At 37.0% G+C, this 23,193-nt stretch overlaps 1 long non-coding RNA gene across 3 annotated transcripts; it reads right to left on the bottom strand.

Annotated features, from left to right (window-relative positions):
* Window positions 1-1,635: 1,635 nt before the first annotated feature.
* On the bottom strand, window positions 1,636-21,622 carry LOC121135850. 3 transcript variants are annotated; one of them, XR_005872972.1, is made up of 9 exons: window positions 21,388-21,622; window positions 20,393-20,506; window positions 18,710-18,892; window positions 18,470-18,602; window positions 15,035-15,209; window positions 10,871-10,955; window positions 9,178-9,260; window positions 6,154-6,304; window positions 1,636-2,002 (listed from the first exon to the last, which is right to left on the bottom strand). It is a non-coding gene; the product is annotated as an uncharacterized LOC121135850 (long non-coding RNA). The 3 variants fall into 3 exon arrangements; XR_005872973.1 differs by lacking the exon at window positions 18,710-18,892; XR_005872971.1 differs by lacking the exons at window positions 9,178-9,260; window positions 10,871-10,955; window positions 15,035-15,209; ... (2 more) ...; window positions 20,393-20,506; window positions 21,388-21,622 and having other exon boundaries at window positions 6,154-9,156.
* Between the last annotated feature and the right edge of the window lie 1,571 nt (window positions 21,623-23,193).

Genomic DNA, 23,193 nt, shown 5'->3' with positions numbered 1-23,193 from the left:
GCTTTGTGGCATACATTGGATGGTTTTGATGTAGATGGCCTATAGACCACACTTATAGAAAGAGTGTGTTGAAACAATCTAAATTTTGTAATGTTTCCCTGCCATGGGCAGCTAAAGATATTAGTGTCTGTATAAATTCTGCCAAGTACACAGAAACCCTACATAGTTATTCTTGCATTGCAAATGTTCACATATGGAAACATGATTATAAGTATTTAATTTTTGCTAGTGAACAAAACTGCACATATTATGTGTTTCAATACTATGCAACGAGGTAGTATATAGCATAGTAGACCTAAACAATATAGTTTACATAAGTCTTCATGAATGTTAATTAAAATGCTGTAGTCACCTAAGGTTCCATGGCCAAAATTAGCAGACATGCGTATTTAAAAGACATATTTTAGTCATTTGGGAACTCAATCATTAATCATTCATCTCTTGATGAATGTTATGGTACCAGTCAAGTAGAACACACCTGCTGTGCTAGGGCTTGACACGTGTCTGTCTGGAGGCTGCTGTGACTCCTTTGGAATGCTGATGGCAGCAGCAGTTAAGCAGATGTGTCAGGACAGCTTTCTGGTCCCCACCAACAAAGCAATACAGAGTCACAAAGTCCAAATGATGTGAAAGAACTTATTAGGCCACCGAGATTTTTTGGAGTACTCGGCTTTTGAAATACTACATGTTATTTACCGTTCCTCAGGGACAATATATCAATGTACCAGTACTATGCCCTGGCTGCTAATTTTTTGTGTCACTATGTGTAAATAGTGGTTTAGACAGCTATGATTCAGTTTGCTTAGGTTTTCTAAGCTCTAGAAACCTTACTACTCTGTTCACTTTCTTTTTCTGGAACAAACTAAAAGCAGGATTTGTAATAATGAAATATAATGGGCATCTTTAGAATTCAGTGTGATGTTTTGCAGGTATACAGCAGTTCAATGGGGAAAATATGGACACCACATGCTGAACAGGTGAAAAAAAATAAAGCCATTCAACTATTAAGAATAACAAACGTGGTCTGGTAATTGCAGATCACAAAAACAAAGCCCATTTCTGAATAGTCTGTTCTATTTGAAGTAATATAATAAGGTGCACATAAGTGGAAAACTTGAGTACAGCATCTGCATAAATCGCATCCCTTGCAGTTATGTAAGTATTTTTAATAAAACCTCTTTATAAGAAATGCATCAAAACTGTATTTTCAAATAAGGGTAGTGACACTGTAAATCAAGTTGAGACTGATGGTAATAATTAATTTTATGGAAATAATAAGTACCAATAGAAAGGAAGAAGTCAAATTATTCCTGTTTGAAGACCAGATGATCTATATTTTAAAAAATCTAAAGGCTCCAAGTAGAAAGCTTCTAGACATGCTATACACTACCAGAAAAATACCAAGATACAAAAATCAATAACAACCGATAATGTACACTCTAAGAAGAAACTTGAGAAACAATTTCTATTTACAATAGAATTTGAAAAGTGACTAGGAATAAACTTAATAATGAAGTTGTTAAAGACCTCAAGAAATCAACTTTTTAAAATACTGAAGAATGAAATTAAATACACTAGAAATAAACAATAATTTCCTATGTTCATGGAAAAAAGAATTCATGTTGTGTACATTACTTATTTAAAAAACTATTTAATGCAATGCCCATTAAAATTCCAATACCATCCTTCAGAGAAGTAAAGGTCACAAATTTTTATATAAAAGCATAAAAACATTTGTTCATAGCCCAAGAATCTTGAGTAGAAAGAGCAATGCAGATGTAACTCTGTGTCAGGCTTCCAAATTACCCTATGGAGAAATGATGACAAAACAGCACAACAGCGATGAGTCACACCAAAGGCATAGGACAGAAGAGTCAGCAGTAAGCAAAACCATCAGCGAGTACTTGATTCTCTGCAGAGATGCCAAAAGACATATTGGGCAAAAGATGACCTCTTTACAAAGGACCATGGAAAGTGGATATTCACATGAAGAAGACAAAGCCTATAAGAAGAAATTTGAAAAATGTAGTTACTTCATTACAGTTAATAATAGCAAGAATTAGCAAATAGAATTCCATTAAACTTAAGAAAAACAGTGCACTGTAGTGTGAAAACTAGATTTTGATTTTGTCTTATTCTTCAACCAAACAAAACATATGTAAGTTTATAGGGCAAGCACTAAACATTTACACACTCTTGATGGGAATGTCACTTACTTTGCAGTGTAAGAAACTAATTACAGATGTCTTTCAACAACTAAATATAGAACTATCTTTTAATCCAACTAGACTTCTTTTTGTTTATTTTTATTTTGTTTTTATTGGTGTTTTGTCATGGGCATCCTGTCCCCTGGTACTGGAGTTACAGAGAGTAGTGAGCTGCCATGTGGGTGCTGGGAAATGAACTGGGAACCTCTGGAAAAGAAGTCAGTGCTCTTACCCACAGACCCATGTCTCCAGCCACCAACTAGGTTCCTTTTGGATAGGTATATGAAGGAACCTAAGTCAGTATATACTAGACACACCAGCATACCCATGTTTTTCATGGTCATATTCATAGCATTAACTTTCATCCTAGGTATCCATCTTGATTATTTACAAAAGTATAATTTTTTCACTTAGAAAAAATACAGTAGTAGTTGTATATACAGAGAACCTGCAACTGTGAGAGAAAATACAAACAAAAGGTGAATAAATGAAAGAGTATTTTTGTAGCTGAGATGATATTGGGGTTGGAAGACCACCATGTGAATAGGTCATGGCTATTTTTAAAAGTTTATTGGGTAGCTGTCGGAATCGTATTCCTCACAGTGGATAAACTTGTCCAGTCTAAACACTAGGGGAGGTGCATATCTCAACTTGATATGCCATGCTTTGTTGATAGCCATGGGAGGCCTGCCCTTTCTAAACAAAAACAAAGGAAGAGTGAATTCCAACAGGTGAGGAGAAGGTGGAAGGAGATGGGTGAGATGGGATAAAAGGAGGGAGGGGAAATTCTGGTGGTGATGTGAAATGAATCAAATAAAGAATTTTTTAAAAACTGATGAAGAGATGTCACAGTTTACTTCCTTAGCATATCCAGGAGGCCTGCTGTAAACAAACATCAGTACACCAAATAATTAACACCTACTTTGAAATGGAAGGTCAGAGAAGTTAATCAAGGCCAGTTAGAATTGAAATACAAAGTTGGTGCACGTATGTGTGCATACATGTGCATATGTGTGTGTTCCTATGTAAAACACCAACACTGAAGTCAAAACTGAGTGGCAGACAAAGGCTACAGCACAGTGAAAGGCTTCTACAGGAGGAGGTATACATTTCACAAAGAACTACAGATTATCCATTTTTGTTTGTTTTTTTCTCTTTCTTTTCTGCCCTTGTTTTTCTTTTAGTTTTGCTTCATCCAAGTGGTGCAGAGATGGAGAGCAGATTCGAAGAGGTGGGGGAATAAATGAGATCAAGATACATAATGTAGAACACACATAGAATAAACAAAAAGGAAAATGAAAGAAAAAAGGAAAATTCAAGCCTGAAACTACTAGATAGAAACTATAAGGCACGGTAGACCAGCAACAGCCTTTCATTTGTGGATTACATAGTAAATTCTATGGTAAAGTTAAACAAAATAGTAATAGTTTCCATTATCATTTAGAAAGTCTAATTTGACTGCAAAATGGGCTAAAAGAGTAAACATAATTCGTGGCATACTTGAAGGAGCACTGGATCTGGAAATGAGTTAGAGAAAAGGAAGCGTGGTGTGGGTATCTTTGAAAAAGTACAATGTGAAGGCTGACTTACAAGTTCTTTATGAAGAAAGATGATTGTTTCTGGTTTGGGTAATTAACTCACGACACAGAGATGAGAAACACTGCGGAAAAGCAGACTTTTTAAGAGCAGGTAATTTCTAAGTGCCTTAAATACACTCTGGTGGGAACATTCAGAATTCAGTTGAATGCATAGATTCTTATGGATGGGGAAATATGTGGGGGAAAGCACACATTTGCAAAGGCAAGCCTTGTTAGGCTTTTGTCACAGTGACAAAAAATGCTGACTGACATGTACAATTCAAGGGATATTTTGACTCATAAAGGTTTTGGTCCATTATGAGGATGGAAATGTGGTGGGGCTGAGTAGCTCACAATATGGTGTCCTTGAAGCATAGAAAGAGAAAGGGACAAGAGACAACATCAAAAATGTACCAGCTGCACATGCCTTTCTACTAGGCTCCAATTACAAAAGTTTCTAGCATTTCTCAAAATAGTGCGACCAGCTGGGGAGCAAGCCTGTACCTTTTGGAAAGTGCAGTTACTTTTTCTCTTTACTATTTGGGGGCTCCCAAATAAATACACAGAGCCGTAGTCTTACTTATGAATGCCCAACCTTAGCTTGGTTCATTTCTAGCCAGATTTTCTTAACTTTAATTATCCCATGTAAGCTTTGTCACTGGCCTTTTACTATACTCCCTTCTTTCCTTCTTACTCCGTGACTGGTAGTGTGACTGGTCTCTGGTGTCCTTCTCTACATCTCCTTTTCTCTTTCCTCCCTCTTCTCTTTTTCCTATTTATTCTCTCTGCCTGACAGCCCCTGCCTGTCCCTCTAGCTATTGACTGTTCAGCTCTGTATTAGACCAATCAGCTGGTTTAGACAGGCACAGTAATACAGCTTTACAGAGTTAAAAATCTACAACATAAAGGAATGCAACACATCTTTGCATCTTTAAACAAATATTCTATATCAGAAATGATTATAACATCTTAAACTAATATTTCCACAACAGGGAAGTCTCTTCACATTCCAACTCTAGTAAGCTGTATTTGAACACAAGGACATGAATGATACTGTTCAGAGAATCTGTATAAAGTCTAAACATAGGAGAGTTTCTAGAGGAACTTGTAGGAGGTCAAATAATGAAGGTATATGAAGAGGAAAAAAATTGGCTTTGCTGATTTACCACATCAACTTATATGAAGTTGCCACTGGTGAATAATATTATCAGTAGCTTTGGAGGAAACAATTTCACTGAAGTGTGAAGAGAAAAGAAGGGAAGCTGTAAATAGAAATTCTCCTCATATTTTAAACATTTAAACAAGAGCTCTGTTTTTCCCTTCAGTCATTTTATAAATTCTTAATCAATATTTCTACACATACCCACACCCCACATACCCAACTCTTTCACTCTCTCTCTCTCTCTCTCTCTCTCTCTCTCTCTCTCTCTCTCTCTCTCTCTCTCACACACACACACACACACACACACACACACACACACATGCCTGCACAATAGCACGGAGCTGTGCTTACAGACTTTGGATGGCAGACATTGGATTCTATCCTGATGTGTCTGGCCCATGAAAAGAACAGTGTCAGCTGGAGGGGAACTCACTGGAGTTGAGAAGGCATCTCTACTGCTCTGTGGTTGGCCATAGCATACCTCCCTACCAATGGCAAACTTCAGATAATTACAAACACAATGTCTCCAACTCCAGCCAGGGTCATATTTCAGTAAAGTCATGTATGGAAAAAGGGAAACTCAAGTTTGCCAAGCAAGGAGGCCAAGAGTAAAGTCATTATCGTTCCAACTGAGCTATTGCCAAGAAAGGCAGGCTATAGAGGAACTGGGAGGGTTGGGGATCTAAAATGTCAGTGCATTAGATTCTATCCAAGTGGGTGAACAAGGGAACAAAATTGGATAATATCAAACACAAGGCTAAGCAATCGAACAGCAGGAAACCAGCAGACAAATTATGTCTGACAAGAAGAACAAAAGCTCCATCTGGGTTAGGCATCATGGGCCAGATACTAAAATGTAAAAACAAAAAAGACAGTGAGTCAGAGAAGAAGCTGAGGGGGGGTGTATATCCATATCCACATGCTAGCTCTGTTGAGTCCCTAAGGGATGCCTGTCACCAACACACCAGCTCTCCAGAGTCCACAGTGCCTTGGTACCTTCTATGCTTTTACATTAGGTGCTCTAACTAGAAGGTTTATCAGAACAAAAGAAGAGGGATACAGCAAGTATTTGCTGCATTTTTAGTAAGTGAGAAGTGGCTTGCTAAAATATGCAAGGTATTCTCAATGTGTAGAAAAATAAGGCAGATGAGTTGAAACAATAATGTGTTTACCAATTCCAAAAGTAGAAAAAAATGTGAAAACGAACCTTTGTTTTCTTGCAGAAGCAAAGTCTTCCTGAAACAAAGATAATCCCCTGTGTGTGTCCAGTTCTGCGCTGCTGCTTGGTTCAGTTGGTAACTTGCCATCAATGACACAACGCAAAGCAAAGAGCTAGCAAGCACGGTTCTCCTAGAAAGCTTAAGACATGGACCCCAGACACCCACATATAACATGAACTCAGTGTTAAATCTCACATCAGAATCTTGAAAGTTTAACAGACTTTACTCCAGGGTCATACCAGAAAGTTTAACAGAGACTTTACTCCAGGGTAGGGAAGGAGTCAAAGTCACATTTTAAATTTAATTACACCACTCCAGGTCAATAATGAGGCTGTGCCTGTTTTCAAACCACAATGTGACTTATTATAAAACTATAATGTATCCAAAAGTAAAGAATGGAGAAAACTAAAATCAAAATAGAACAAATCATTCTTTTCTGGAACTGAAAACAATAAGTCCCAGAAAACTAATGCACGTTTCCCAGGATATACAAAGAGAATGTGAATAAAATACAAATTACAAATATTCTTGGAAACCAATGGTCTGAATTAATGTCTCAAATATCAAAAAACAATCAAATGCATCTATTTAAGTATTTCTATGCTTTGATAAATTAATAAAAATGAAAGGAATAATGAGCAGCATGTCAGGTCAGGTGTGAATATTTGTGAATTTTTTGCTCTGCATATTATTGGTACTTCTGATCAAGTTGTATAGGATTATTGATCTTTGTAGATGTTCTAGGTAACAAGCATAAATACACATACAATAAAAGAAACCTGGTGATATAAAATTTGGGCTAGAAATGTAGACCCATTTGATTTATATTTAGTATCTGTAGTGACTCTCCCTTGAAGTTTCCCACTATCCAAAATAACATACAATTGGCCTGACCACTCTACCTTATACTGTAATTCTCATTGTCTGCTCAATAATTATTAGCACCATACACAAGATGTTGGAAGGTACCCTGGTTTCTACTCCATTTATATTCACGTGCCTCTGTGGTTCTGGATCTGAGACTGGGAAACACAGGTACTCCTGTTTTGCTAGACTCAGGTTTTCACTCCAATATGGGGAGGGCTCCTTAATAGCACTGTATATCTTCCATGTTAAAACATCCTCACCAGGTTCAAATTGATATGAGATTAACCTTGTCAGCATCTCAGCATCCCAGATTATGCCTCTCATCATTTGACTTTTGTCTTACGTGCAAGGTGGTCAGTTTTCAACTTTGGAACTATCATTTGTTGTGTAGATGTCCAGTCTAAATACTGATGCTTTATTTTCATTTTCTCTGTTTCAAATATAACATTTTTGGGTTTTGTTTTAGTTTTTGTTTTTTGGGGCTTTTTTTTTGGTCTTCTAATCATTGATGTCTTCTGAAACTTGTGGTCACCAGAAATCAAACCTTAACATTATTTTGAAAAACAAACATCACATTTTTTGTTCAGTTTTAACCTTCATCCTGATTTCTGATCCATGGAATTCAAACTTGTTTTTCTGTTCTATGACATCTTGTTTGATCAAAGATTAACTGGTGTGCTAAGTTTAAACTCACTCCGGTCCCATGGGAACACCTGTAGTCTTACTACCCTGGGACTTCACACCATTGAGACAAGCTCTTCTGTACCAAATATCCCACCTCCACTATCATTTCCATGAACATGCCCTTATTCTTCTGTTTTAAAAAGTAAATAATGAGTAAAATACTAGAATAAAAATATCCTTTGATCCCCCTACTCTTTGCTCCCAGTGAAAGTTACATTCTTCAGAGGATGTGTCTAATCATTGACTCTACTCCAATTTCTTTTGATCTCTAAGGTCAAGCTTTTATCTTTACCACTCTACTAAAAGCTCTCTTGTGGAAAGTGTTCTACAAGTTCTGTGATATTAATTAATCTTTGACTAGAAGATTGAGATGGAAGGGAAGTCATAAACAGGCCAGCTTGTGCTTTACCATCAAAGCTTGATTAGAATCATAAAGATCTTGGTGAAGACAATGCTAATGTTGCTCAATACACCTGGTTAAAGTAGATGATGGAAAAATGTTACCAAACTATGACCTATATATTTCTTTGCATAATTTTATATTTTCTGTACTTTCACTTGATAAACTTCAATTTTTGATTGTTTTCTTAAAGAAGACAAAAGAGCTGCAAGTAAAATAGTAATGTTAGTATTTTTAGAGACAAACATAAATTCTGAAACTGGTGAGAGTTATAGACAAGACTTTTGCTCACTGTTCTCTATAGCTTTCTTGCTCATTTACAACCGTAATTATATCTGTGATGGTAAGTTATTTAAGATACATCAGTGAGCATCCATTACTCTCTCTGATGTACATTGATGGCTGAATGTACATAATGGAGCTCTGAATCACAAGCATTTAAATAACCTTTATTTTCACCATTTACCAGTATCTTGGCATTAAAAACTTATTCTGCAATAGCAAAGATTTTCCCTGTTAATAAAAAATTTACTTTGCTTGGAATTGCTAACTTACTAGTGTAACTACTTAACCAGTCAAAATTATCCTCCATAAACCATTTTTTTTCATTCATGTAATGTCTTTCTGACTACTGACTATATAGCTATTCATCCTCATCCCTGTCAGTAGCTGCCTCCCTGAAACTTCTCAATCCCTTCTCGACTTCAGCCTCCACCACCTCCTTAGTTCCTCCTGCTGAGTTTCTGCTATGTTATAGATGTTTTATATTTTTTTCCTCTGAGTTTCTGAATAATTTTCCAGTCACTACCTCTTGGAGCTTTAGGCTGACTTCTTATCTCCCTGTCCACATATCTCAAAATAAATCTGGCAGAAGATTAGTATCTAGTCTATGTAAAAAAATCAAAAAATACCAAGAAAAATGAAAACAAATAGACTCTGTATATGAACAAAGAATTTTCACATGAAGAACCACAAATAGCTGGTAAACACTTTAAAATGTTCAGAATCAATAGCAAAAAAAGGAACTGCAAATTAAAACTACCTTGAAATTATATCTCACCTTAGTCAAACAACCAATGTTGTCTAGGATGTAGGGAAGGAACACTTACTCACTCTTGATGGGTGTGCAAACTGGTCCAGTCACTGTGAAACATAATGTGGAGATCACTAGAAAGTTAAAACTAGAGCTGCCATATGACCCAGATATTCCACAGCTGAATACAAGTACTCCATAACCCTATTACAGAGATACTTCCTCATCTGTGTCCTTTGCTTTAAAGAATATTAGCTAGGAAATGGAACCATCATAGTTCTCCTCAACTGACAAGTGCACATGTAAATATGGTACACATACACAATGGAATTTCATTCAGCTCTAAAGGAAAAAAATGAAGTCAAGAAATTTGCACATAAATAGAGATCATTGGGAAAAAATTGCACTGAGAGGTAAAACAGATTCAGAGGAACAAAGGTCATATGTTCTCCTGTATATGTAGAGGCTAACCTTGAATACTGATTTTATCAGTTCAACTTAAAGTTCCAATAGATGCCAGAATTCTATAATGAGGACTTTGGAAGGAGATTTCCACAAAGGAGAGGGAGAATGGAATATAGGTAATATATATATATATATATATATATATATATATATATATATATAAAAGCATAAAGGAATAGATGGATACTTACTCCATGAAAGGCCTCACCCTCCCTGGGGAAATGAGTGGGTATTGGGGGGTTGATGGGAGGGCATGGGAGGAGGGGAGGGAAAGGGAGAGGGACCTGGGTTTGACATGTGAAGCAACTTTGTTTCTAATTTAAATTTAAAAATAAAAATTACAAAAAAGATGGATACTTTCAAACAAGGAAGATATCAGGGAATGGAGAGATGATGGGATGAAACAGTTAGAGGAAAAGAGTATGAGAAAGTCCTATGAAAACATATGCTGTAACCACTAGTTAAAGTATAATTTATTTTTCAGGGAAAAAAAGAGATTGAAGAGAAATAGCCCTGCAAGGCTAGGAACAACTGTTCCCAGTAGCCATGGGCTATTGAACAAAGAACCCAGTACCAGTACTGGATATGTCCTTGAATTTGGGGGCTTAAAATGTCTCATAGGCTTTTGCTATTTTTCGTGGTTGTCCACCAGAACAATATAATAAGAACCTATTGCTAAAAGCAGCCCTTGTTGTACATGTATGATATAGAGAAATCAAGGTACATGCAGCTGAGTGGTAGAGCACTGGCTGACTGTATACAACCTTTGGGGTCTCTCCCCAGAACCCACAGAAGGGGAAAAATGAATGGGACCATAGTCAATCAAGGATTGAAAAGGAGTTCAGACACCCGACATCTTCTTATTGAACTATTTGCTAATAATATAACCACAGAGTAGGGGCATCTTGGTCTTCACGTATATAACCATTGATGACCCCACCAGGTCCCACTAAATAATTCAATCCAATGCTTACACATCTTGGAAGAGGACTTCAAGGGATGAGGAGAGGAACTGATCCAGATGAGTTGGAGATAAAAGGGGTGGGTGTGGGTGAAGGAGTAATCATGCTACATTATATACATACATGAAATTCTCAAGCAGCAATCTAAATACCTCTATCTCAGTATAGAAATATATAGTAAACTATTACTCCCACTATCTTTAAAATACAAGTCCAATGTAAGTGCTTCTGATAATCTGGCATTACCAGCCAGGTCTATGTTGCCATCACAACTTGGTGGAACTAGCACTTACTGCATTTCATCTTCATCGTGAAACCCAGTCTGTTCTTTCAAAACATAAGTCAATCTATCTGCTTTCTCAAGGCCACCAGGTACATCTGGAAAACAGAGGACAAAACACAAGACTTTGCTTTAGTTTGGAAGGTCATGCTTGATATGATCCTATGTGTCACTTGAATTCTCATCACACCAGCCATGCGGCTTAACCAAGGCTGTGCTCACTTCCTTTGTGTGCACTTTGTCTTAGAGCTTCATTTTAGAATATTTTTATCTGTAATTGCTTTAGTAGCACTTCATTTCAAATCTTTTTCCTCAAAGCGACTTGTCTCATATACAGGTTTATAAGCAAAGACTCCCACTTCCTCCGTTTTGAACATGCTTTATTTTCTTATATGCAGTGATTAGCCTCTAAACCATGATTTAATTTTTAAGTTGTTTCCAATTGAAGTCTGTATACAATGGACAAGCCAAAGAGCCGTGATCTCTGACTCACTTTTAAATCAATTTACATAAAACTAGCCTTGTACAAAGTAAGAGCTTACTAAATACTCATTTAAGGTCACTGAAGACCATACCCAACCACTCTGCCCTCCTAACTCACACCCAGTTCCATTTGCTTCCTTTTTATTTTTTTGTCAAGACACAAGATAAAAACAATAGGGGTTTATTGTTTTCTCAGAGCCCTGCCAATATTCTCTCCTCTGCATTGAATAGGCACCTTCTTATAAATTATTTGTTTTGAAGATTGAGTTTACCTATTGTGAATGTTTGGCTTAATATTTCCATAGAAAATCCAGGCATGATGACCAATATAAATCTCATTGTTCACTCTTAATTTGTTTGCCTTCGTGACATTTGTAACTATTTGCTTTTTCAGTTATTCAATGCCTGTAGCCTCTGCAGTATAATAAACACAGTCTCCATGTAAACAGTAATTATATCTGCATTATTCATCAGTGTGAATTGCAATGAGCATATGTGCCAGGGCTGGAATTATGAGATCAGTGACCATTTATTCAGTAAATGGCTACACAAAAGAGTGGAGAGGCTAAAGTGCTCTTACAATTAATCATCTGCTATGCTAGGCAAGACAAGTCTAACTCATAGCTCTTAGGTTTTCATTAGTCTTCACTTTACTTTTTGAACTCTGTTTCTAAATCTACAATCTATATTCTTTCTTTTTTCAACAGATTTTACATATTTATTTAGCATTTTGTTTTGCATTATCTTCTCTTTACCCTTGGCTTGAGTTCACTCCAAATTTGTGGAGTGGATTTCACTCTTTAATCTTCAGTTAAGAGGAATGATGGCATGTAATGAGTCCACATCTTTGCTCTGACTCTACATGTGAGGCAAACACTGTTTTTTTTTAGATTAGTGATATGGCTCTCATGTAATGCTACTCACTCTGGAGTCTGATGACCAGAGTTTCACCCCTGTGACCTACATGGTGAAAAAAAGGACGTCCTATACCACAAGTTGTCCTCCAACCTCATCTGCATGTGCCCTTTTATCTGCATGTGTAGAATTTCAATTAATAAATGGTAATAAAATTATGGGTAAAAATAATCATAGCTTATATTTTTTGTATATACAAAAATATCAGTAAATGGCCCATTGGAATATGCACTTTTAAATATCTTCAAAAGATATGTCCCATCTTATAATCTTTTTATATCATATGATAGCTAACATTCAGGTCTGCAATCATCCATATGTGCACACACAAGCATAATCCAGAGAACCTTTATAAAATAATCCCAATTACACAGCCACATTCTCTCACACAATTACACTATTCCCTTTTCTCGTGTCCTTTAAAATTTGCTTATTTATTTAACTTAAGGCCTTGCACATACTAAACAAGTGTTCTGTCAAAATTTATACTTTATATGTAAAGTGTGATGAGAACCCACTAACTTAATTGTGCTGATAGGTTGCAGCATTATCTACCTTTATTTTTAGACAAAATGCTTTTCCACATGCAAAATGTCTTTTAGATTGCAAGTTCATATCAATTTCTGCTATCACAGAAAGTAACTGTCTGACCTTCTCACAAACACACACAGCTGCAGAAACACTATGTTTATTCTGGGACAAGAGTCCCAGATGTCAGAGTTCAATCATAAGGGGACAGTAATTCCAATTAAGAGTCTGCTAGACACTAAGGAAACAATCGCTCTGCTTTTAGAAGGTCTTATTGCATCAGGATAAGTTAGGGAATAAACTACATGATCTTCTATACAATCCCTGATAAGAGGCTCACCATTGGCTTATTTAGGCTTCATTACCCTGAAAATAATAGAAAGTTGGCTTATATACTTTAGATAATTCCCAAATTGTGGATGACCTTTCTCCCGGACACAGCCTAACCAATTATTACTGCCTGTAATTCTCACAGCAATTCAAATACAGAAATCAACACTAGGGAAACAAAATGTAATATTTGAAAGTCTATATTACAATTATGCTTATGTTTCCCAGATTATGGGATATTTATGAAAATTTATCCACTAACTAAATTTACTCTCAAATGAATTCTTTAACTTCTCTGTGAAGTTCTATTATTTTAGAAAGCCCCACCGTGAGTGGACTATGAGATGCTATATTTAAATATAGTGACAGGAAACTTCAGAATCAAGTTCAATTTAAGACTTTTCTTCAAGATTCACACCCTGCATATTGCCATTCACAATTCATGTGATACTCGGCCATTTATTTTATAGTCCAAATTAAAATATCATGAAAAGGTGACCATTGAGGTCCACGATCATCACTGGGAAGTGAATAGAGAAGGGACAGATTTGTCTGAATCCTTGCTTCAGCAAATGAAATGACTAAAATGACTTCTTTCTGTTTTAAAACTAATGTCTTATAAGCAAATTATTACTAGATCAAGATAAGTCTTCCCCCAAAAGACAAGAAAATTACATTCGTCCTGATGTGGCAGAGAATTGTGATGGCTATTCTTTGTTGTCAACTTAAGTACATCTGTATTTAACTAAAATCTAAACTGAAGGGCATACATGTGAGGGATTTCCACTGAATTAAGTGGGAAGATCTACTTCTAATCCAGTTTTTTGAGCTCAGAAGTCATATCTTAATCCGGATCTAGTATGGACTATGCTTTTTGCTGGAAGCCTATATGAGGACATAGAAGAACGAAGCCTTTGCTCTTCCTGCTTGTTTTCCCTTTCCAGCAAGTCCATTCTTTCACTAGCATTAGAACCTATTTCTTCAGGATTCAAATATATACTGATGACCAGCTGAGGCAGCCAAGCTGGTGGACTGAGCAACTATTGGATTCTCGGACTTTCTGTTCTCAGCTAGCCGTTCTTGAATTAGCTGAACTGCAGCCCATGAATCTAATAAATCCCATATATGTGTGTGTGTGTGTGTTTGTGTGTGTGTGTGTTCATTCTATAAGTTCTGTTACTCTAGAAAACCCTGAAAAGTACAAATTTTGGTGGCACAAGTTGTTCTGGAGCAATGGAAGTAAAAGAATGAATCTTTTAATTATTTGAAATAGGCTTCTCAATTCCATAACACCTATAGTTACTGAAGTCTCACCAGTTACTAAAGTCTCTCTTTAGGAGTTTGAGAGTTCAGAAAGAACATGGTCAGTGAACTACATTATAAACTCAAAGAAATAAATGTATTTGATTTACAATTATGAGTGGCAATGAATTTGGTGTCCTTGTATATGAAACTTTTGACCATTTGAGGATAAATAAGGAAAATGATGATGTTGGTCGGTTGCCCTTAGCATCTCTGGATAAACTCACAAAGGATAGGGATGAGCTCCATAATAAAATTAAACAGCTAGCATCCAGAATGTGGTGAAAGACAACAGTGAACTTAATGATAAAACTGAGTTTTTCCAGATGCCCTCAAAAAGTCTATAGGATTCTAAGTGTTCCCTGGAACAGAACATTTTTTTCCATCAGACACAGAGCTCAAGTTATGAAAAAACAGAGTTCTCATTATAAGGTTGGCTAGCAAGATCCAGCCTCAGAAAGTGTTGGTCATCAACGTGAGAGCATTAATTGAGAAGAATGGATCCTTTAACTTTTGATGGGGATGTGTGGGAGGAGACCATTGAAGCTGATAACTTGAACCCTCATATGTTCAACAGTTTATTTCACCCGAAGCAGTAATTCTACCTTCAGAAACTCACCCCCATCTCCTGAAATATTTCCTTCACCTTTCACTGAGGACATTAATCCTTCATTGTCTTCTAAACCAAGAGTCACTTTCTCTGAAGGGAATTCCAAGCAAGGCAATACTGGTGTCCCTCAGGGCCTATTAACAGTTGTCTCCAGACCTATAACCAGAGTGAAGACTACAGGCTCCTAGGGAGAGATAGAAAGTGTAGTCCATAAGTAGGTACAATACCCAAGGTCCAGTAAGAAAAAAGAAATTAAAGACTTCCTATACTTCAACAAAAATGAAACTATAACATACCCAAACCTATGGGACTCTATGAAAGCAGGGGTAAGAGGAAAGTTCATAGTACTAAGTGCTTATGTAAAAAAAAGGGAAAATATCTCAATCTAATCCAAGAACACCCAAAAAATTCGTCCAACATGGTCAAGCAGGCTTCATCCCAGAGATGTAGGGATTGTTCAACATATGAAAATCTGTCAATGTAAACCATCATATAAGTAAACACAAAGAAAAAAAACATATGATCATCTCAGTAGATGCTAAAAAAACCGTTGACACAATCCAGTAACCCTTAGTAATATAGGTCTTAGAGATATCAGGTTTACAAGGAATCTATCTTAACATAATAAAAGCAATATACAGCAAGTTGAGAGCTGACATCATATTAAATGGAGCAACTCAAACTCAAAGCAATTCCACTAAAATCAGGATAGACAAGGCTTTTCACTCTCTCAATATATATATATATATATATATATATATATATATATATAAAACTCAAATATTTGGTAGTATACATAACTGACCCCAGATTTCTACCAGGGAATTCCTACATCTGATATACACCTTCAGAAATATGGCAGGATACAAGATCAATTACAAAAAAAAACAGTAGTACACCAATATGCAAATGATAAAGGGACTGAGAAAGAATCACGGAAGCATCATCCTTTACAATAGCCACAAATAACATGAAATATCTTGGGGTAATGCCAACCAAAGAAGTGAAAGCTCTGTATGATAAGAACTTTAGGTTTTGAAGAAAGAAATTGAAGAAGACACCAGAAAACAGAAAGATCTCCCAAGCTCTTGAATTAGTAGGACCAACATAATAAAAATGGCAGTCTTACCAAAAGCAATCTACAGATTCAATGCAATCCCCATCAAAATCCTAACACAATTCTTCTAAGACTTTAAAAGAACAATACTCAAATTCATTTGGGAAAAAAATCAGGATAGCCAAAACAATCCTGTATAATAAAATAACTTCTGGAGGCAATACCATCCCTGACTTCAAGCTCTACTATAGAGCTATAGTAATCAAAATAATTTGGCATCAGCATAAAAAGAGACAGGTGGACCAATATAATTTAATTAATGACACTGATATTGATGCACACACCTATGAACACCTGATTTTTGACAAAGAAGCTAAAATTATACAATGGAAAAACAAAGCATCTTCAACAAATGGTGCTGGCATAACTGAATGTCAATATGTAGAAAAATGCACATAGATCCGTATTTATCCCCATGAAAAAAATCTCTAGCCCAAATGAATCAAATATGTCAACAAAACTCCTGCCACACTTATTCTCATAGAGCAGAAAGTGTGAAGTAGCCTTGAATTCACTGTCACAGAAGACCACTTCCTAGTAGCACAGACACTGAGATAAACACTTGATAAATGGGACCTCCTGAAACTGGGAAGATTCTCTAAGTCAAAAGACACAATCAATAAGACAAAATGGCAGCCTAAAATTGGTAAAATATATTCACCAACCCCACATTGGACAGAGGGCTCATCTCCAAAATATTTAAAGAAGTAAAAAATAACTAGACATCAAAATACCAAATAATCCAATTACAAATGGGGTACAAATCTAAACAGAGAATTCTCAACAGAAAAACCTCAAATGGCCAAAGGACACTCAAGGAATCGGTCAACATCCTTAGCCATCAGGGAAATGCAAATCAAAATGACTCTGAGATACCACATTATATCTGTTAGAATGGCTAGGATCGAAAGCACTGTTGATATCTTATGCTGGAGAGTACTCAGATTAAGGGGGAACTGTACTTGCTGGTGGGAATTCAAACTCATACAGTCACTTTGGAATTCAGTATGGTGGTTTCTCAGAAATTTGAAAATCAATCTAACTCAAGAACCAGCAATACCACTCTTGGGCATGGTTAAAGGATGCACACTCACACCCACACCACAAAGACATTTGCTCAACTATGTTCATAGTAGCATTATTTGTAGTAGCCAGAACCTGGAAACAACCTAAATTCCACTCAGTGGAAAAATGGATAATGTGGTACGTTTACATAACTGAGTACTGCTTAACAGAAAAAAAAAAACAATGGAATCTTGAAATTGGCAGGAAAATGGGTGGTACTAGAAAAAATGCATCCTGAGTAAGGTAACCCAGACCCAGAAAGACAAACAAGGTATGTACTCACTCATAAGTGAATAGTAGATGTAAAGCAAAGGATAGCCAGCCTGTATTCCATATCCCCAGAGAAGCTAGGTAACAAGGAGAACCCTAAGAGAGAGATACATGGATCCCCCTTAGAAGGAGAAATAAACAAGATCTCCTGAGAAACTTGGGAGCCTGGAGAGGGGACATGGGACGACAAAAGGGGATGAGAGAAGGGGAGAGGGAGGAGAACACGAGGGAATGGAATGGTCAAGATGGGGTAAGTACAGAGAAGGAGAGCAAGGAAAGAGATATCTTATTGAGGGAGTGATTATGAGGCTAGGGAGAAACTTGATGCTAGGGACATTTCCAGAAATCCACAAGGATGACCCCAGCTAAGACCTTGAGCATAAACGGAGAGGCAGTGAAAGGTTTAGGCATTTTACTGGCCTGCCATACCTGGCAGGATTCACTCAGGCAGTTCTCTGGCCAGCCCAGAGTTTCATTAGAACCAGTCTACAAGGAGGTGCAAAGGACCCTTTAAGAGGCAGACCCCTGCCCAGTTTGCTTTCTCGTCTTCCATTAATCTTACTACTTTGATCTGTCTTACTCCTCACATTTCCTCCTCTCTCTCTCTCTCCTCTCTCTCCTCTCTCTCTCTCTCTCTCTCTCTCTCTCTCTCTCTCTCTCTCTCTCTCTCTCTCTCTCTCTCTCTCTCTCTCTCTCTCTCTCTCTCTCTCTCTCTCTCTCTCTCTCTCTCTCTCTCTCTCTCTCTCTCTCTCTCTCTCTCTCTCTCTCTCTCTCTCTCTCTCTCTCTCTCTCTCTCTCTCTCTCTCGTCATATCTGTATCTCCCCTTTCTGTCTCGATATAATACACTATAGTTAACGTGCCCTCCATGGCTCATGCTGTATCACTCTGGTTCCTGTCCCCGGTTCCCATATCCTGCAATACTTTCTTTTTCCTTTTTATCTAATTTCTAATCTTAAGCAAAATAACATTTTGTTACAACAGGGTACCTTACCTTGTCTTCCCCTATAAGGACTACCTGTTTTATCATCATAGAATCTTCCTTCAGTGACTGATAGAAGCAGGTGCAGACATCCACAGCTAAGACTGGGCTGATCCCCCAGAGTACAGTCGAAGAGAGGGAGGAGCTGTAACAAGAGCAAAGATGTCAAGACCAGTTTGGTGATCCCCACAGAAGCAGCTGACCTGAGCTTGTGGGAGTTCACTGACTCTGACTGGCAATGGGGCAACTTACATAGCACCAAACTAGGTCCTGTGAATGTGGGCGACCGTAGTGTGCCTTGAGCAGACGGTGTGGCCTCTGGCAGTGGAAGCAGTGCTTCATCTGGTTTTTTGGAGCCATTTCCTTGGTTCTGCGTCAAAGTAAGGCGCCAGAGTTCTCTGAGTCACTGTGGGACACCATCCCCTCTCTGAGGAGCTGATGGGAATGGGGTGGGGGAAGACGGTGACAGCAGAAGGAGAGGCGAGAGTGGGAACTGGGATTGGTATGTAAAATGATAAAAGATGTTTTTTTAAATTAAAAAATGATTAAAATAAAAAAAACAGTCTCCAGTACAATAGGAGTCACACCTCTGAGGGTCCTGTGCTCCCTGGCCTGGGTCTGGGATGATTCCCCAACAGACTCACTCTCTATATTTACCTTGGTAAACGTTTGACCCACAGCATGTGCCAGGAGGCAGAAGAAACTTTAAGCAGTCAGAAGTTGGGCCTGGGAGCTATTACTTCTCTGGAATCGTGTCCGGAATGGAACCTTGTTCTCCCCACTCTGTGGTGAACCTCTTTGCACAACCCTGTTCTTCACTGGGGTGCACAGCTTCGCCAAAGCTCAAAATCTAAGCGGTGCAATGAGTACCCACTGTGGCTTTCCCAAGTGTGAATCCCAACAAATTGTTTCTCCTGGCAATGGAAACCTAAAATCTACTTACTGTTGCAGAGAGTTGACAGCACAGCTGGCATCCAACAAAAGATCTGTTAAGTTACATTGTTTGCCTCATTGTGTTACTAGATCACCTGACCTTTTCTGGGTAGCTCTCTGGGGTGGTGGTAATCATGGTCTGTGTAATGACAGGGCCATGCAGCCGAGTTTACGGTCATTAATCTTGCAGCATATCCTCTCCTAAGCTAGAGATCATATTCGCCAGTGTCAGACATTCACAGTAAAAAGAAGCACTTTCAGTTAAAAATATTTCATTAAGCAGTGCATGACATGAATCTCACAAAATCTTGCCCTGGAGTTTATGTTTGTGTGACTGAATTAGAAGTGCAGACAAAAGAACCATTCTTCTCCACAGTGAAAGGTGGTGCTTATTTTGCAGGAAAAAATAATAAAGAAGACCACTTTTCTGAGAGAACTGCCATTTGAACTACCCAGTTACACAGGGCACAATATTTACTTTATAATGATGTTGACAGGGAAGCACTCATTATTACAGGGAATATGTTTTGACAAATTCAAACATGAAACGGTCTATTTATCCTGTTGGTAATGATAACATTGAAAGTTTCAGAAGCAAACTGAAAATCTGAGAAATGTATCTCACTCACTGCATAGCAAGAGTCTCTCAACAATAAAATTGTTTTCTTCTGTGGTTTGTGTTAATTTAATAGTGTAATCTTATTGTTATTACTTTTTGACTTTTCATATTGAAAATCTTTGGCTGTGGTAATATGAGAATAACTCCACAGTGAATTCCTATTTCCCTCTCTTCAAATTATAATATTGCAAATGCATAAAGGAATCTAGGAAATAATTAAGAAATTCCAAGATGATTACTAGTTATTATTCGGTAGTTGACAGAAAAGAGAAAAATCGAAATCTGAAAGACAATGGTCATGAATGAAGTCAAACTTACTGCTTTATATTCATACCATTTTTGGGAGCAGTTAGTTAATTCAATAAGCAGTACTTTGGCATTACCTGAAGGTGCTAAAAATATATGTGCTCCTTGATCCAGCAATCTCCATTTTGACTTGTGTCCAGCAGGAATTCTGGCATAGGTAAGTATGAAGATTTATCACAATCTACCTTTGCCTAATGGTGAAGAACGAGAAACATTTCATATGTCAGCAGGAATAGGGAAGTGAACGTATAATATATAGTTCATTAGTGTAGTGAAATTGCAGTTAAAAAGAATAAGTGAGATTTATATTTAGCAACATGGCTGAATTCCAAATAAAGTCTTTGAGTAAAAGATGCAAACAGTATATAATACAACACGCACTGATAAAAGTTATTATTCTAAATGTTAACAAATAATCACTTCAAATGCATATCAAATTCACGTTATTTAATGATTCTTGTTAAACTGAGAGAAGAGCATGGAAGCTAGATATAAGAAATACATACAGAGGACTATAATTTTTCCTGTTACTATTGAACAAGTGAGATGAACTGATAGGAATTTCTAAGAATTGTGTACTACTGTTGATTTTAGAAAGAAAATGAGAAAACTGTTGCTAGTATAGCATTTGTTCAAACATGCTCTAAATAAGTATTGATAACATTAATTAATGGAAGCTTATGAATGAAAAAGCATCCTTTATCTACATGTAAAAAATTAATTACCACAGAAAAACTAACATATACAAAACCAAATTCTACTCATTTTAAGCAATAGCATAAGGAGATATTTTGTTTCCTCTTAGGACTTTAAAATAGAATATCAAATATTAAGAATGAACATTAATCTATGTTTTGCTGGTCTGAATGTTAGGAATTCAGCGCTGAGAACATCTCCCATAGCAGAAAGCGAAAAGGCAAAGAAATGTGGTTTCTTCCCACATCATCACAGCCTTCTTCAGTGGGTGGGTGGTGGGGCCTTTGTATCACCATCAATTCTGAGTACTGCCACTTTGCACTAGCCACAAGAAGCATGATATCAACAGAGAACTGGATGTGTTAGTAGGACTCACCTTTGTTCTTTGGAGTAGCAGTTTATTCAGGGGAGACTCTTTCCAACAGGTTTCAATTTTTAATCATATTTTCCTCTCTCCAACTCCTCTCAAATCCTCCCAATTACCTCCTCACTCTCACTCAACTTGAGCTTCAACTTCTTTTTTCTATTTTCGTTTATTTTTAAGACTGCAATTTAATCACATTCCCTCTTTCTTCCCTCTCTATCCTCCCATTTAGCCTACCCCACTCTCCTTCAAATTTATGACCTGTTTTATACACATACATGTTTTACTTTTAATTTCCCTGCTTGATACTGTGAATGGTAAACTCAGTTTAATTGCTCCCCAAACAAAAACATTTATTTGTTGCCTAGCTGCTGGTTTTAAATCTCAGTTTCTATTTATCCTAAAGCTGTGGCATTGTGATGACTATGGTTTAGAAATCTATTATATTTTACTGCTAAGGAAAACATACTTAGAGACAGTCTCAAGTCTAGATCACTTCCTCTATTGTGTGAATGCTTGACTCAAATTAGATTCACCTGGAAAAAGGAAATTGAACTGAGAAATTGTCTTGATCAGATTGGCCTGTGGGCATGTCTGTGAGGCATTTTCTTGATTAATTATTGATGTGAGAGGATCCAGCCTAGTGTGGGCAGTGCCATCTCTAGCTAGGTAGTCCTGAGGTGCACAGAAAGAAAGCCCATAAGCAGCCTCCATTCATGGTCTTTGCTTCAATTCCTGCCTCCAGATTCCTTCCAAAGTTCTCTTAATGATGGACTAAGATACGGCAGTGAAAGTTAAATAAATGCTTTCCTCCCCGATCTGGTTCTGGTTCTGGTGTTTATCACAGCAACAAGGAAGCAAGCCAAAACAGCTCATTTCCCCCTTTGCTCCCTATCCTGTCCTCTACTGGGGTTTGAAAGTGCTTTCCAAGTTCACCTGGTGGAAATGTAATCAACACCCGAAGTCCCATTGGGAGGTAGTTCCCAATAAGAAGAGACCTCAAGAGGAAAACTTTATACTCATGAATGGATTTGGGATTCTTTTAGGACAGAGCTACTTATGATGAAACCAAGAGGGTATGCTGGAAAACTTTGATACAACCATACTCACAAAGCAGAACTGGACAGCAAAGTTCTTCCGGTACTAAAGGAAATAAAACCAACATCCAGGGAGGTAAATGTCATCCTAGTCACTATTTTCAAGGCATATAGCATAAAGGCATCTAAGGTGCATATTGATGGATACCCCTAAAAATGTCTTGGTTAATTAATATTATTTATTCCATTTAGTTTGAAAAGGCAATGGGTGTTATTTAACCTTTGAGACTACATATTAGGAACCTTTCTAGTTGTTACTTTATCAAATATATTCTTTCTTGGAGAACAAGTTCAAAACATTTTTCATAGGTTAGTTGCACTTCAGATGATTTCCTTTCTGTTATAAACTTATACTTCAGTGAGAACAAGTACCAGTTTAAAATAATTCTGTTGAATTAGAATTAAACAAAAATATATAGTCTTAAATTTCAAATGAATAGTATCACTTAATGTTTTTATTCTAAATTATATTGATAACATAGCAAATATTTGATGCAAAAATCCTATAAAAATAAATATCCTTTTTAGGCAAGGATGTCAGAGAAGATGTTTCCAAACGCTGGTATCATTTAGATTTGAAATACATTTTCTGGGTGGAACAACAGGCCTTATAAAAACTTTCATGTGTATGCAGCCAATGACTAAAAACAGCATATACAACATATCAACAGTATGCATATTTATGCATAACAGAAAAATTTAAAGGGAGAACTTCATGGCA

The sequence above is a fragment of the Mesocricetus auratus genome, unplaced genomic scaffold (assembly GCF_017639785.1).
Source record: "Mesocricetus auratus isolate SY011 unplaced genomic scaffold, BCM_Maur_2.0 Super-Scaffold_100043, whole genome shotgun sequence".
Classification (NCBI taxonomy): Eukaryota; Metazoa; Chordata; class Mammalia; order Rodentia; family Cricetidae; genus Mesocricetus; species Mesocricetus auratus.
This window is presented reverse-complemented; position numbering and strand designations above follow the sequence as displayed.